Source organism: Antechinus flavipes, chromosome 2, assembly GCF_016432865.1.
Source record: "Antechinus flavipes isolate AdamAnt ecotype Samford, QLD, Australia chromosome 2, AdamAnt_v2, whole genome shotgun sequence".
NCBI classification, from domain to species: domain Eukaryota; kingdom Metazoa; phylum Chordata; class Mammalia; order Dasyuromorphia; family Dasyuridae; genus Antechinus; species Antechinus flavipes.
The window spans coordinates 351,362,382-351,375,440 of NC_067399.1; positions in this window are offsets into that span (position 1 = coordinate 351,362,382).

Genomic DNA, 13,059 nt, shown 5'->3' on the forward strand with positions numbered 1-13,059 from the left:
CAAACATTATCTACTATTGAAACTATCTCACAACTTGAAGTCTCTCAAAAAGCTTAGAAAGGAAAGAGAAATACAGTGACATTTTTGTTTGATTTTTAAAAATTATTATTATTGACATATCCTCTCTGTTTCTCTGGGGATAAAAGCATTCTTTTTAAACTGGCAGATATACTCTTTAGATGCATTTTCCCACACTGTCCATAAGGAGAGGCTAACACTTCAATTACATGGCCTTTATGCAGGCAAAGCCCTCTTTGATATAATTTGGAAATATAACCTGTGTAGCTAGAATGCAATTAGATCTTATTAAAGGCACATTCTCGTTTTTCTTTGCATTTCTGTTTTTAATCGTCCTTTTATGGAAAGATTGGGCTGAAATATAATTAAAAAATCATGTTGGAAAGGAGGTACAACAGAAGGCTATGTATGTACATAATTATATTAAAAGCCTTTTATTTTTATATTTTGAATGTTCTAAATTAATAAAATTATAATTGCAATGTTATCTTTTAATTTTAATTTTTAAAAATATATCTAACCAAAGTTTCCTTATGACATTGGTTCACTCAGATATGTATTGTCAAGAAGAGGGATCTCTTTTTGCTGATTTAAGTTACTGGAGTAATATCTTTACATCAATAACAAGAAAGTGTAGTTATAGAAGCTGATGCAGTTACATAAAAATCAAAGATATTTTTGTTAGTCTATGTTAGTACAAGAATCTTTGGAAATGCTAAGAATGCCTAGTAATTTAAAATATTTGTACCTTCATGATATATCACAGATAGCAGACTTTCTTACCTGAGCTATCATTCAATCAGGAATGTAATTTTGATTTTTGCATTTCTCTAATAATCTCATAAAATTATGTAAAAATCTGGATAATAAATAGTGACTTTCATTTGTTATTTTGAATAGAACAATTAGCAAGAAAGTAAGAAAGTAAGTGTTTCCAAATATGGATTCAAAAAAGGAGAATTTGTTATATTGGAATTTAATATTTCCCAGTCAAGAATTTCTGACATAATGATTTGTAAAAATGGCCCATTTCAAACAATGGTTCAAAACAATATGTCAATCAGTAAAATTTATGCATGTACATGTTATACATATATAATATATAATAGGGACTCATGTCACTATATGGAATCACATTCATTCTGATTTAACTATTTGAAATAGTGAAAGTCAATGGAATAATTAAAACATTTAACATTAACTGATTTCACTGTTTCAGAAATTTATGTACAACAAATTTCCATTTTCATATGCTTGAAACATTTTCATGGTATCTTTAAAAGTAAACTATTTATACAGGAATCTAATTACTTATTGAATATTTAAGCAAATTTTAAAACTTTGTTTTTCATCAAAGCACTTGAATACTGTTAAAAATGGCCACAAAAATATTTAATTTTCTTGTACATATCTTTCTTTGACTTTGTAAGATGAAGTAATTATTATTAACATGGTAAAGATGAAGTGGGATTTGTGGCACATTTTGTTAGAGAATTCATTCAAGTCATTCCTATCAATGTGGCTTCTATATGAATATTTCCACATTATGATTACATATTTGCCCTAGATTACTTTTCTCTCCATGTTCTATATTCCCAATTACAGTTTAAATATATATCCAAAGAAATACTTAAATAATTTCTAAATGTGTTTGTTCTTGAGAAAAATTGATTTGTGCTTTATAGTTCAGTGTCTATGAACATTAATATTAGATTCTGATTTTATCACTATTGTTATAGAGCAGATATTCATTATCTCAAAGGAAAAATAAAAAATTTCATAGGCAATCCATGAATCACAATATTTCCAAGAATATATATATTCAGAAGCCAAAAGCATCACTGCACCACCTAGGGAAAAAAAAGATTATCGTTATTTAATTCTTGTGGGATCTTCTGTTTTTCTGTGTTTCTCAATGCTCAATACAATGTAATAGAGAGAAACTATAAGTAATTATCAATATATATGCATTAATGCTTTAATATACATCAATAAGGCATATACATGAGTATATATGTATGTACACATTATATATGTTATCATAAAGTAAATAGAAACACACTTAATCTTGTTAAGATATGGCCTGAATACAATTTTTGGAAGCTTCAAATGAAAGCAATAGAAGTATATTTTTCTTGGTCCATGAATTAATTGTCTTAGCAGTGTTCAGGAAAAAGCTTCATCTTTCTAAATAGCAACAACAACAAAATGATACTTTCTCTTACAATTATGTCAAATAACATATCACTTCAAATTGCACTGCAATGAATGCCAAGAATACTATTTAAAAGTATAGTGCAAAAATGACTGGTACAGTTTAGAATGATATTGTATTTTAATCGTCAGATTTAGATAGAATGAAACTGAAACTATAAGATTGTGGAGTTGGGGTTGGTTATTAATCATCTTGTACAGAATAATTTGCAGATATGACAACTGCATCAGCATATTTGAAGAGTATATATTCTTTCTGATATGCTATAGTAAATCTGAGGTGCTTAATGCTGCCTTTACTCACTCATAGGACAATGTGAAAACTATTCAATAGGTATCCAGTTTGTTAAAACTTTGCACTTGCAAAATAATTTTAAAAATCAAGATTCTTTACTATTGTGTTAGTGTATGGAATAATGAAAGTAAGGCAGGTGGATCATTTCCTGGTCTAGTCAAATTTGAGTTCAAAAGCCTTTCTTAAAAAAAAAAAAGGTTTAAGTAGAGATTTGGAGTAGGGAAGGAAAGATAAAGGGAAAAATCTTCTTGAATGAATGAAAATGCATTATGATTATTGATTACTGGCTTCTGGTCAGTTTTGGAGATGATAAAAATCAGATTCATAAGCAGAATCTTTCTTTTTAAATAGAGGCTGACGTATAGGAAGAAGACATTAATAATGGAAGAGGTATTGGAGTAATTAATTTTATTACCAGGGTGATTGAATAAATGAGTGTGGACAGTGTGGTCCAATGCATACTTTTGCACTTATTCACAAGGTGGCATATAATCCAGAACTATTTGCTCACATTTGAATCCAGAGGAATAATATTATTATCTATTACATAGGGGTTGCTGACTTTTCTGGTGAGATATAACAACTCTGTGTGTGTGTGTGTGTGTGTGTGTGTGTGTGTATTTCCTTCCTTAGATAAAGAAAATCAAGTTTTCAGGGTGTTCCTATCTGAAGGAAAGGTCATGTGTCTATATGTATCAACTGAGAAAATCTGTGTAAAGTGCTTAACTCAAGATGCTTTATTATTTTAAGTTGAATTATTATTTTCATTATTATTTAGGCTAATTATAGGAAACCATTGTCATTTTTGAGGGGTTGTCTTTTCTTGAATTTATAGTGATGAAACATGCTTTGGTTTATGAAGCCTTCTTAGAAAGAGAAGGAATAATTCTCTTAAGGGAATTCATCTCTTTCCCTTTATTTTCTCTCTTCATAATGAAAATTTTCTCTGAAAATGGAGGTAAGGCATCATTCAAGAATTAACTAGGAGCAGAAGAATTTTCTTGATGGGATGCTTGTTTCTTACCAAAGATTTTCCCTTCAATACGAAGCCACCATATATCCTAAGACAGCCCATGAGTTTGTGGGTTTGTCTAAGTTTTATTATTATTATTATTAATTGTTTGTTTTAATTTACTTAATCTGGTGTTTGGCTTCTATTAGAACTTCAGCAAGGGAGAAGTCTATATATATATATATATATACACTAAGGCATTCCAAACATCTAATGGTTTGTGGGTTTGTTTGAGTTTTTATTTTTATTTTTGTATTTACTTAAAACTGACTTCTATCAGGAGTTCAGCAAGGTAATAAATATATTTTTTAGAAAGCTACAGATAAGTATATTAAAGACTCACTAACAACACTAACAACTCTTAAGTTCTCTCCCCCTTTTTTTTTTCACTGTGTTTTGTTCATGTGGGGAATTTTTATTGTGTTGGTAACAGATATGAATTTTGTAAAAATAAAAAATTTAAAGAGAAAACACAGAAAAACAAAGAAGGAAGGATAGATTTAATGGAGATATTATTATCTGGTCTAAATCTTATAATTTTGGGGAGTAAATTTTTGTACAAAGCAAAAAACCTATAATTAAAAGGATTGAGAAACATTTTTATTCTGAAAACAAAATGAGTTTATCTCTAGAGGCAACTTTTGTATAAAACTAATCATTTGAAATGATATAAATCTAAAACCAAATAGGACCTGCCTAATGGCCTATACAATCAATTGGATGAGGACAAAGAGTTAATCAATGTTCTGTTACCAAATCTTTCCTGATTCTGTCCAATCAGAAATATGCCTTTCATCAGCAAGATGGTTTTTCCTTTCAAGGAAAGACTTATTTTCAAGACAACTGTTAACATGGGCAAAATGACTTCTATAATTGAATTTTTAAATCTTCAAGTTAATCCTCACTTATGAGCAAACTACAACATACATCAAAATAAAAATATTACTTTTTAGCTTGAGAGAGACATAAAAATTACAAAGACAGAGAAAAGGAAAGACTTCACAATTTAAAAGCATGATGGCTCACACTTCTCATATTTACTGTCCTAGAAATTTTTGATAAATATATTTTTACTTTTGTTTTTAGTCAAAATTTTAGATTTTTGTAGCCTTAGCTTTAAAAAAATGTATTACTAAGCTAATTAATTATAATAGATTGACAAGTAAAAGGCTCATCTTAGGCCTCAGGTTAAAATAGACAGTGGAGATGAATGAAGAACATGGTACTATTGCAGAACATAACCTTTGATAGTGTCAGAAACTTTTACAAACCTCAGAGAATTCTCTCACTTTGCAGTTTCTCAGATGTTGTCTTGAGCTCCTATGATGCATGCACAAAGCAAAAGGTTTTATAGCTCTAATAAAAATGGAAGTAAAATTCATTTTTACAACAATTGAGCAAAACCATAGTTTTTTGCCATTATTAAAGTAAGAATCTTACCCTTTTTTTCCTGATAGATGTTTGCCATTGTTTTAAAGCAGGTTATATGCTTGATCTCTCCAAGAACTTGTGGTCCTTGAATTCTACTTTTGGCAACATTGAAAGGAATGTTAATGATTGAAGCTATTATTCTAGAGAGAAGATCAATTCCAAATTTTCTCCAAAATTCCAAGGTTGGATCCTAAAAAAAAAGAAGAATTAACTAATGAAAAAAGGAAACAAAAACTTCTAAGTATGTTTAACACCATAATGGAATATATATGTAACTAAATGGAAAACTCTCTGCCCAACCTAGGCACATACATGCTAGTTCAGAGGAACCCTTAGGATTTTCCCGGCTGGAACTTGTTTTCTTGACAATCCCATTGGCTATGTTTTTACACATGGTCTAAATTGCTGAAGTACACATTTCCTCACACAGGATTTATAAACACAGTTCATAAAGAAAGACTGGCATGGCATATGGGGATGATTTGTATAATTGGGCTTCACAATGTACTTAGTATTACTGTATCAAAACAGGAGAAATCCAAGTGCACTATTAGCTAATTGGCCAGAATATTTTACAAATGACAGCAACTTCCACCATGAAGCCTACTAAAATGCTCATTTGTGTGTTGGACCCCCAAATGTTAAATTAAATAAAAGCTAATCTCAGTCTGCTGCTATTCCCCTCCAGGTTTTTTGCATTTATTTTCACGTGTAGCTGATCCACTGTACTAGGAAGTGCTAGCTTCCTGTTATTAACAAACCAACTTGGGACGGCTGCAAAACAGCCTGTGACATTCTGTGCATTATAAACAGTAGTAGTAAGTCACTGAGGTAATTGGTTGAAGAATTTACAACACTATTTTTTGAATCTACTCTTCTTTCATGGCAAAGAGAAAAATGAAAGAATAGAAAAAAGAAAACAAATGTTTAAAAAATTCCTCTATTTGTATTTTGGTCCTTCAAATTAGTTTGATTTGATTTCCTTTAACTTGCTACCCTCTCCTGCTATGCTTTCTAACATCAAAGTACTTAATTAGGGCTTATGTGGGAGTCACTTTCCTTCAGACAAATTCTCAGCCTATTTTTATGCTCAGTAGAACTCACATTAAGTTCCTTTATAATGAATTTGCTGGGAAGTTCTGATAAGTTTTTAAACCTTCCTTCTTGCACTGCAGGCTGGGTAACAATTTTTTTACAAACACACCCCATGCTGCTTGCCTACATCCCCTTGAAGACAAATAATGGTTCAGAAACTTTTTACCAATCATCAGGAAACAGAAACAATAACACTTATATCATGATATTGCTCTATTCAATAGAAAGCCCTAGGAGGGGGTAAAGTACATCTGATTTCTATTTTGAAAAATAAAACAAACAAAAAAGTTTAACTATCACAGGTTTCTTGTGTCTATAAAAGAAGATAAATATCTATGTTCTCTAAAAAATTCATCTAAACCAAGATTCCTCTACTTATGGAAATTCCTAAATATCTAGGAATATAAAATGTGACAGGTTCTGTTAGAGTTCTTGGACCTGGGCTCCAAAAGTGCCTTATAGATTTAAAGGGATTGGTGAAACAATTTAAAAATAATTATAGAATACAATACACAAGGAAGAATTAAATTAAATGAAGATGAGTCTGTGCATGATAATTATTTCCATGTATCTGAAGAGCTGGCATATAGAAGAGGCATTAGACTTATGCTTCTTAGATGCAGAGGGGAGAATGAGGATAAAAGAGTACATTACAAAGAGGCATATTTAAGCTTGTTTTGAGAAGGAAAACAATTTTCTAATGATTAAAACTGTTCAAAAGTAGAATGGACTGTCTTGGGAGGTATTGCATTTGGTTCCCCCTCATTAGTGATATTCAGTAGAGGCTGGACAACTTCAGAAACATTTCAAAAGAGGTATACTGATCATATACAAATCAGAGTATGTAGTCTTTTAAGTCATTTCTAATGCTCATATTTTATGATTATGAATTCGTGTTGGCACTGATGCCTGTGCAGAGAGATATATTTTGAATTGCACTGGTACTTTGAACCCAGGAGTTTCAAGTTCTTCAAATCTAGAAATGTGAGGGTTCCAGAAAAAGGTGTTTTGAATCTTAGGAATGACTTATATGAAACTAGTGCTGAAAGATTCTTTCTTTGAATCATAATGGTATAATGCTCCTGGGCCCTAAGCTCAACATTCAGTATATAACAGTACAATAAATCAGGTCCTTTGGTTTGAAAAACTTTCATCTATGTTTTCAAAGAGTTATTACTGAAGTGATCACAGTAACCATATCAATGGTTTATTGATTTAATTAAAAACAAAACAGATTTAATGTCATTACAGAGAAAACAAATGGTAGTCAAACTATAGAATCTCAGAGAACTGTTCTAAATCATTTTCCTTACAAATAAAAATATACAAGAAGGGACCATTCAGGGATCATTATTATAAAGGTCAAAAAGGAGGAAAAGATGATTTAGGAGTAAAAAAAAAAAACATGGTAATTAATCCTATTGAGAATTATTTCTTTTATATATATCTGTAGAGTACTTACACTGACTCAGTTCTGTCCAAGCAATTTTAGCATGCTCTTTAAACAATGGGTGACAAACTGATTTGCATGTTTTTCCATTTGATTCTCACAAAAATACTGTGAAGCATATTCATAGAATTAAAATATCTTGACCGAGTCCAAATGGCCTATAAGAGGTTGACAAAGGGACTTGATACTGAGTCTTATGATTCCAAAGTACTTTTTGAAGTGTTCTTTCCTTTTATGTCATGCTTCCTATTTGAGACAAGGAAAGACTTTTTTTTTTATGGTGAAAACTGGAGGGCTAAGAGGATCCAAGCTGAAAAGAGATCTTAGAAATTATCTAGTCTAAATATGGGGAGGCAGGCTTAGAGAGGCAAAATGTGTATGTCTGAGGGACTGGGAGCATGATATTGCCCTCTTCAATAACAGGAAAAGTAGGAGGTTCCTTTTTCTTTCTCCTCTTTCCCCTCTTCTCCATTGCTTGCAATAGATTTTTACATTTTCCCATTATGTTATTTTTGCATCTGAAGTCATTAAAGGGCTGTTTTTCCTAACATCTCTGGCTCATGGTTCTCTCCTTAGACATAAATCGTATATCCAATCAAGGACTTAACTTTGATAGCTTCCCCTAAACTGAAAGAATTTTCACTGAGAACCCAGCTGTAGAAATCAAGAGTCAGTATAGGAAACCTACATTTTCTCAGGAAAAACTCCCTTATGTCAGAGGACAATTACAAAATGGTAGACACAAAGATAGACAGATAGACACACACATACCCATACACACATACACACATGTAAGCATATAAAATTTGAGACCCAAAGATGGATTTCAAACTCTATCCTTATTGGTGAAAATCGATGCACTGCAAAGAGGATGGGTTAAATTTGGCAAGAGTAGAAGAGAAAAGAAATCTGATCTCTTCAGTCTCTTCTAGCTTTAAGCTTTGAGAAAGAATGATCTCTCTTCAATATTACTCTCCAACTCCCTCACCCCAGAAGGGGAAAAGACTGAGAAGAAACTGACATAAGAGGAGCATCTCAATCATGTCCCTATCTATCATTTGGTTCACTAGAGACTTTGAGGAATCTCCACTTGGTGAATTCTAAGATTTCTCTTTCTTTTGCTGAGTTCTCTCTCACTGAAAGAACTTTAGTTTATATTGCATGGGGCATGTTCTCATATGTATATATTTTTTATTTCTGTTTTGATTTGAATTCTCTTTGTTATTTGCTATGAAACTGCTTTTTGGTGGGAAAGGAGTCAAGCTTAGAATTTAAAGCTTGGGACTCTCTATTCTTCAATAAAAATGAGTTTAATTTTAGCCTAAAACTTAAATCCCTTAGACTAATAATATTTAAGGGAGCAGACAGATCTAATTCTAGCCCAGTATCCTCTATCTTTAATGAGAGGAGAGGAGTAGCTAATGTTTCTAATTGCCTGTTTCCTGTTCTGGTAAGAATGAATGTCTCCTTTGGAGAAGAATAGGAGGAGAAGACACTAGAGATTTATATTCTTGCCTTCTTGCAAATCATATGACACCATCCTCTTGGTACATATAAACAAATATGCAGATATATAGATATGCATTTATACACACATATAAACACACATTACAAATGTATGTTTTAGATGTGTATATGTATGTATACATATATGTATATACATATTCATATGTACAGACACACATATACACATACATGTATCTTCACACATTGAACAATTCCTTCAGCACAATTCTTAACATTCTAGAGACATGTCTTGGTTTACTTTTTGGGTTTTCTCATGCTACCTCTCAACTAGCTGGCTATGTCCATATCTAGTTATGGGTCTGAGGACTATTTATTTAATTGCATTGTTTCCAAAAAGCCATACTGAACCAAAAAACTGTATCTCCATTCACACACAAATATGACTCCTACAAAGCTTAAAGGGGAACTGGGCTTCTACTGGACAATTAGGTAATGAAGACTCCTAGTAATATAAAGATAACAGCATCAGCAAGGTCAATCTTCTGTATTTTTTTTTTTTTTAAGTGGGAAAAAAATAACTTTCAGTCTCCCAAAAGTCAGTATTTCTTGATTGATTTAAAGGTAACTTGAGATCTAAGGAAATCCCCCAATACACATGTTGAATGGTTAGAAACAATTTATTCTCTAATTTCCCAAGTTGGGGTGAGATAGAGCCAGGTATCAAAAACATCACAAGCAGCTTGGAGGCTGACCTAGGTTCATAATTTGTTTCTAGAAAACCTAGAAACCAAAGTTATATCATCTATCTTTTCTTAGTATTTTTTTTTTTTACACCATGGTCATCAACAATTAAGAAATATCATTTGAAAGATCTAAAGGTTCAAAAGCTTAGAACTTTTCTATTATTATTATATCTTTTGAGTGCTGTTTCCTCATGAGAGAAAAAGAGTTTTAGCAAATGTTTAAGAAAATAAATATCTGTATATATACACGTGCACATATACACACAACTTGACATCCGTGAAACATATTAGCTAACATTACAATTGAGGTGTGATGAAAAATATATTAGTCCCAAATTCTGGATCTCTAGTGACTATTTGTTTAACATATAAGGCACATTGCAAGCACATGTTCCAACAGTATATACGTATGCATAAAAAGCAATGCAATAATAATGATAGAGAATCTACTTAATAACTGAACATATATAAAGAGTAGCACATGTGCAAACAGAGAAACATAAAAGTATACATTGTTAAGAGGCAGATCTATGGTATTTAATATATTTATTGTATGTAAGAATTTCTAACAATCACCATCAGTGAACATATGCAATACATTACATATCAGGTACATCTTATATTCCAAATACTGTATCTGTGATTTTGCATTGACTAACCCCCTGCCTAGGATTTTCTCCTTCCTCATCTCTATTTCTTAGGTTTCCTGGCTTCTTCAAAGTCTCAGTTCAAATCTTACCCTCTCCAGAAAGCCTTTCCTGGTCTCCTCTAACTGCTAATGCCTTCTCTTTTCATATTACCTTACCTTTAGTTTGAATTTATATCATATATATCTAGTTGTTTACTTGTTATCTCCACCCCCATTAAAATGTAAGCCACTTGAAGGCAAGGTCAGGTTTTATCTTTCATTGTATCCCCAATGTTTAGCATAGTGCCTGGAACATAATCAACTGTAATGTTCTTTGTTGGGTTTTCTTAGAGTCTCTGGGAGCAGCCTTCATTTCAGTTCTGGAATCATCAGAAGAGTAACCAGGGGTTAAAGTACAAATTCTTTATTATCTCTTGTCTCCTTTTCTGGGGCCTGGTTAGCTTTCTTATAGGCCAGATTCTTTATTATATCCTTCCTGGGGCTGGGCAGCTTTCTGGAAAGCCTTTCAGACTGGCCTTGGCCTCAGTGGAGAAATGCAGGAGGAGAGCCTGCCACCAGGATGGTGTGAGATGGGATGAATGAATCTGAGTCCAAGGACTTATGCTTCAGTCTCCAGTCAGCTTGTCTTCTCTAGCTGTCTCTGAATCTGGCAGAATTTGTCCGAGCTTATTGCTCTCTTATCATAGGTGTGAATCTTGTAGAACTATATTAAGTACTAAGTACATGTACAGAAATAGAGCACCATGCTAAATTAGATAACCATTGTTTTTATTGATTCCACTGACAACATCTTGTAAGAATCCTTGTTTCAGAGTTCTGGTCCATAACATCTCCCACTTTCTTTTCTTTTAGAACATAAGGTGGTCACTCTCCCTGATTTCTCAAGGAGGTGAGAACCCCAAAAAAGGAGATGATCACATCTTCTCTGACTCCTCAAAAAAGGGGTGAAAACACCATAAAAGGAGGTGATCACACTGTCCCTGACATCTCAGGAAGGGAGATGAAAACACCAAAGGAAATGGGAAATCAAATCAGATTAGCAGGTTTCTTAAGGGTCTCACTTGAAACAGGTATACATAAATATCAACAGGGGAGGTATTACACATAATTACATAAATTATATAAGTACATAGTAACGCAGGTTAGTAGTGATGTAACAAATAATATGAATCAACATGAGAAATTATACATGTCCAAAAGGAATCTATTGTCCAATTACTTCATGTGTGTGGGGAATACAATGATTCCTGAAAGTTTTTGAAGTTCTGCATCAGTCTTATCATGTGTTATAGATTCCAATGATTCCTGCAGATTTTGAAGTCCTATATCAGTCTTGTCATGTCTTAGGAAATCCAATGATTCCTGCTGTTTTTGAAGTTCTGTAATAATCTCTTTATCAGCCATGCTTTTTCAGTGTTAGATGTTTCTTAGATCTTCTCCTTCATTTCGAGGTTTCTCTCTTTTTCTATCTCTCTCCGGTGGACAAGGCGAATATGGCTTGTTGGCACCCATCTGATTCCTTCTCTATCTGTAGAGATACAAGCAAACCCTTTCCCCCAAGCAATGAATGTATCTAGTACCTTCTATTTGCCACTTTCTAAATCTCTCTTCATCACCTGGCGATTATATTGGAGCTGCTTGCACTGGACACCATCCTTCTGTTGGGTTAAAAAGCCTGTATTCTCCCCAATTGTAATCCCTTTCTCCCATCTGATTGTTTTTTGGCTGATTGATCATGTAATTCCTTTCTTCTATCAAATTGCTTCTGTGCTGATTGATCATATCAGAGTATTGAGCTTCTAAAGATTCTCTGGTTATAACCTTGGCTGCCATCATGCCTCACCTGTTTTTTTTTGTTTGAGATTTTGGAGCTTTCATTTCCCTGGGACAATCTACATTCTGAGGCCCAGTGGAAGCCATTATTGCATTTTGGACACAGGGTTTTAGGTTTTATTCTCTCACCCTGTCCTCTCACTCTATTTCTTTCGCCTACATTGGGGTTTCAGATGCCCTATTTTTTCCATACTGAAAGCATTGGAGAGTTTCTCTGGAAGTCCCTTGCCAAGAGGGACCCTGTCTTCCCATGTTCATCAAAGTCTGGGTATACTAAGCATTTGTGCCCACTGTGGCACAGCCTCTTATGATCTCCTCTAAAGGAGCATCTTTGTGTAGTCCCCATATAATTCTTTTACAAATCTCATTAGCATTTTCCTTAGCCAGTTGTGTTATCATAATTCTTGTAGCTACATTTTCTCCAATGGCTCTTGCGACAGCTGTTTGCAAATGTCCCACAAAATCAGCAAAGGGTTTTTGTGAAGGCTTTACCTCCATCTTTTCCTGGGAGGGAGCCCCATGCTTTGATAGCAACAGCAGTGATCTGCTCATATGCTGCTATAGATAATTAATCTGTGCTAAAGCCTCTACATACCGACATTTACCTTGTAGTTGGTCAAAGGTGATTTGTATATTAACTCCAGTTTGCCTATTTTGTTGGGCTTGTATCCTGTATAATTCACTATACTCTGAAAGCCATGACAGGTTTTATTCAGCTTCTAAACATGTCCTTGCTATAGATTTCCAATTACTAGAGGTTAAAATTTCATAAGCTAAATTCTCTAGTAATATTTTAACATAATATGATATAGCCCCATAAAGAGTGCAACTCTTTTTCAAATCCTTAATTTT